This window comes from Schistocerca cancellata, chromosome 1 (genome assembly GCF_023864275.1).
Source record: "Schistocerca cancellata isolate TAMUIC-IGC-003103 chromosome 1, iqSchCanc2.1, whole genome shotgun sequence".
Taxonomy (NCBI): Eukaryota; Metazoa; Arthropoda; class Insecta; order Orthoptera; family Acrididae; genus Schistocerca; species Schistocerca cancellata.
In genome coordinates this window covers 693,773,224-693,777,717 of record NC_064626.1, presented here as the reverse complement: position 1 = coordinate 693,777,717, position 4,494 = coordinate 693,773,224, and the positions used below count along the sequence as shown (strand labels likewise).

The 4,494-nt window shown below is 50.6% G+C and overlaps 1 non-coding gene across 1 annotated transcript; it reads left to right on the top strand.

Annotated features, from left to right (window-relative positions):
- Positions 1-4,076: 4,076 nt before the first annotated feature.
- Positions 4,077-4,160, top strand: Trnas-gga (transfer RNA serine (anticodon GGA)). The gene is given in 2 exon segments: positions 4,077-4,116; positions 4,126-4,160. It is a non-coding gene; the product is annotated as a tRNA-Ser (tRNA).
- Positions 4,161-4,494: the final 334 nt, after the last annotated feature.

Here is a 4,494-nt window from a genome sequence, read left to right as displayed (position 1 = left end):
GCAGTCCACCCTCCCAGGCCTTCACCTCCCAGATGGCATTTGTACGGACCCATTAGTTCTCGCAGAACATCTTGCGACACATTTTGCCATGGCATCGGCGTCGGCCTCCTATCCAGCTGCTTTCCTTCATCAAAAACAGCAGGCTGAAGCTGTCGCCTTATGTTTCACCACTTGTGCGTCAGAATCTTACAACGAACCTTTCACTGAATGGGAATTTCTTTCTGCTCTATCTTCTTCTCATGATACGGCCCCTGGCCCCGATTCCATTCATAACCAGCTGCTTCAACATCTCAGTGCTCCACAACGGCACCATCTTCTTCGGGTGTTTAACCGTATCTGGCTCCAGGGTGACTTCCCTTCTCAGTGGAGGGATAGCATTGTGGTTCCTGTCCTTAAGCCTGGTCAGAACCCCCTATCTGTTGACAGCTATCGGCCAATTAGTTTGACCAATGTTGGCTGTAAGTTACTTGAACGGCTGGTAGCCCGTCGGCTCACTTGGGTCCTCGAATCTCGGGATCTATTGTCCCCATACCAGTGTGGCTTTAGAGAGGGACGATCTCCAATCGATCATTTACTTCGCTTGGAATCCGCAGTTCGGCAGGCTTTTTCCCAGCGCCGCCATTTGGTTGCAGTGTTTTTTGACCTTCGCAAGGCCTATGACACGGCCTGGCGCCATCACATCTTACTAACCCTTCATCAGTGGGGTCTTCGGGGCCCACTCCCGATTTTTATCCGCCAGTTCCTGATCCATCGGTCATTCAGAGTTAGAGTTGGTACTGCTTTTAGTTCTCCACGGACCCAGGAGACGGGCATCCCACAGGGTTCTGTCTTGAGTGTCCTTCTTTTCCTCATTGCTATCGATGGACTTGTGGCCTCTGTCGGTCCCTTGGTCGCTCCTGCCCTGTATGTGGATGATTTCTGCATTTGGGTTAGTTCCTCCTCGATGGCATCTGCAGAACGGCAGCTCCAGGTGGCTATACGGCGTGCCTCTGCATGGACCCACTCACACGGGTTTCAATTCTCTCCTTTAAAATCGCGGGTGGTCCACTTCTGTCGCCGTACTACGGTCCACCCTGATCCTGAGCTCTATCTTGCTGCACAACAATTGCCTGTGGTTCCACAGTTTCGTTTCCTGGGTCTTCTTTTTGACAACAAGCTCACTTGGCTGCCCCATATCAGACTCCTGAAGGTAGGATGTTTCCGTAAACTCAATGTCCTTCGCTTCCTTGCCCACTCCTCTTGGGGTGCGGACCGTTCCCTCCTCCTCCGTCTTTATCGTGCTCTAGTTCTGTCACGTTTGGACTATGGTTGTCAAGTTTATGGTTCAGCTGCTCCTTCCACGCTGCACGTGCTGGATCCGGTCCACCATCGTGGTATCCGTTTAGCCACCGGTGCCTTCCCTACTAGCCCTGTTGATAGTCTCCTGGTTGAAGCTGGGATCCCCCCCCTTTCTGTTCGGCGGTCCCAGCTTCTGGTGTCTTATGCCCTTACTATCCGTTCTTCTCCCGCTCATCCTTCCTATTCTATCCTATTTCCAGACCATGGACGTCGCCCGCCTGACTCCCGCCCTCGGGCGGGTTTACCGGTTGGGCTGCGCCTTGCGTCTCTTACCCGTGATTTCCGGCTTCCTTCTTTGTCCTGTCTTCCTCGCTCCCTCCCCTCCACCCCTCCTTGGTTAGTTCCTCGGCCTCGAATTCGGATGGATCTCCGCCGCGGTCCGAAAGATTCCATCTCCCCGGTGGTGTTCCGTTCCTTTTTCCGCCAAATTTTATGGGAGTTTCGGGATGCTGTTGTTTTTTACACTGATGGCTCTAAATCTGCTGATCGTGTTGGGTATGCCTTCACGTCCTTTGTTGGAACGGAAAATCATCTGCTGCCACCCTCATGTGGGGTGTTTACCGCGGAATTGATGGCCATATCCCGGGCCCTTACCTTTATTAACCAATCCCAACACAACCGCGTTTTGTTATGTACGGACTCGATGAGTGGCCTTCTTGCTATTGACCGGTGTTTTTCGCGCCATCCCTTGGTCTCCACCATCCATGACCATCTCGCTGATCTTCACCGTGCTGCTTGTTCCATTGACTTCCTATGGGTCCCGGGCCATGTGGGTATCCCGGGTAATGAGCTCGCTGATCGTTTGGCTGGGGGAGCAGTTACTTACCCCCCGTTTTCTGTAACCCCTCCTGCAGCGGATTTACGGCTTCACATCAAATCCTACTTTGCACAGTCATGGGCCAGTTCTTGGGAGGCTACTCCACTGTCTAATAAACTTCGTGCCATTAAGGTGAATCCAGGCCCATGGCGTTCTTCCTTTCGCCTCTCCCGCAAGGACTCGACCACACTGTGTCGTCTCCGCATTGGCCATACCAGGCTGACCCATGGTTTCCTTTTGCGTGATGAGCCACCCCCGCTATGTGGTTGTGGAGCCTTCCAGTCAGTGGCCCACATTTTGGTTGAATGCCCCCTTCTTTTGGCTCTGCGTGCGAAGTACAGACTCCCCCACACTTTACCTTTGATGTTGGCTGACGATTCCCGGATGGTCTCTCTGGTTCTAGGTTTCCTCCGGGAGAGTGGTTTTTATTCTCAGTTTTAAAGTTTTTAATCTCCCTCTGGTGTTGGGGCAGGGCGGTGAGTGTTTGGGTGTCTCCCACTGTAGGCGGTGTTCAGAGATTCCCGATTCACCTCCCTGCCTGGAATCCTCTTTTCTTTCCCTTTTACTCTGTTTTTACCCCTTCTTTTTAAGGCTTGGTTAGTTTTTCTATTCCCATCCGTACTTTCTGCATTATAGCGGTTGTCCCTTTTAAGTCACAGGTGGTCTTGCCTATGCTGCTTCAGCATAGTGTTGGGTTCGTTCTCTTGCCAACTTCCCTCGTTTGTTTTTACTAATGACAACGTGACTGCCCTTTTACGTTTCCCCTTTTTCCGTTTTATTGTTCTGCCTTTTCTGAGATGTCCCGTTAGCAGCATGGAGTCTATTTGAAACAAGGGACTGATGACCTCGCTGTTTGGTCCCTTTCACCTCAAACAACCAACCAACCAACCAACGGAGTGCAGACAATGGCACGGCAACATTTAAACGCAGCCTCTGGGGAGTCCCGTGGAGTGCGGTTTCTGGTCACCGGTGGCAGGTCTGCGCGGCGCGGCGTGCTGGCTGCCGGCTGCTATTGTGGCTGCGTACAAAGGCCGCGCGCCGTGCCAGATAGCGCCGCCCACTGCGGGCTGCCACGACTCTGCACTCCGGCCAAATCCCTGGACAGCGGAGCCTTTATCGCCGCGCGGACACCGGCCGTCGCTCTTACAGTGGTTTCTGTTAACTCCCTTCGTTCGTGACTCTCGCAACTGCAGTCTTCTGTACTCTTCCAGCTCATCACATCATGACCAGTGAATTGCTGTTCGCACGAGGACGTTTTTATCCAGACGCCTTCACTTTGCTTTGTCGTAAATTGAAATGGTATGCTGTATTCTTACCCGACTCTATTGTTTAACGTGAAATCTTTCACAGCTGGAGAGTCGCTCATGGAATTAATGAGCATAACGATAGATGTTTTGCTGCTGAAACCGACTCGTTATACTGAACGCAACAAGAGGAGCTCTAGTAAAAATTCCTGATGGCATCTATGAGGGAATCGAAACACGAGGTTATACTCGAACAATAAAATGCGGCGTTGTTCACGAAGAACCTGTCATTCTTCGGCGGGTAATGAAAATTGCGGTCGCCATAAAAGTATGTGCTAGAACTGAATTTTCGCGGGGTCTTCACAGATTACTTACAGAAAAAGTGAGGTAAGCGGTATGTTTCCACGGTCATACCCCTACAAGTGCTACTGGTGTATCCCTCTTACGACAGGTATAGACTGCAGGCTGTCCTTTTTACTCTGTCCTGAACTTCTTCCTGAATCGGTTGGTACATTCGTCCTTTTTCAGTGTCATCCAGCGTTATTTCATTATGTTCATCTGTTGCCCCAGTCTTTTCTTCAGTAACTCTTCGTTGCAGGCAATTTCTTCGCAGTATACATTCCCTCATATCCGCTAGTTTTCTTTCCTCTCCCACTCTTAGGAGTATTTCTTCGCCGGCCGGAGTGGCCGAGTGGTTCTAGGCGCTTCAGTCTGGAACCGCGCGACCGCTACGGTCGCAGGTTCGAATCCTGCCTCCGGCATGGATGTGTGTGATGTCCTTAGGTTAGTTAGGTGTAAGTAGTTTTAAGTTCTAGGGGACTGATGAGGTCAGAAGTTGGGTCCCATAGTGCTCAGAGCCATTTGAACCATTTTTGAGTATTTCTTCATTCGTTCTCTTTCAGTTTATTTGAGTTCAAGCATTTTTGTCCACATTCACATTTCAAAGCTATTGAGGTATTTTTGATTTTTATTTATGATTGTTCATGATTCGCTGTTGCAAACACTGTACCCTAGATAAAACGCTTGCCATACCTCTTCTATTTGCTGCCGACAAACCTTTCACCTTTTCAAAGGCACTTTTACCCGTATGTATAC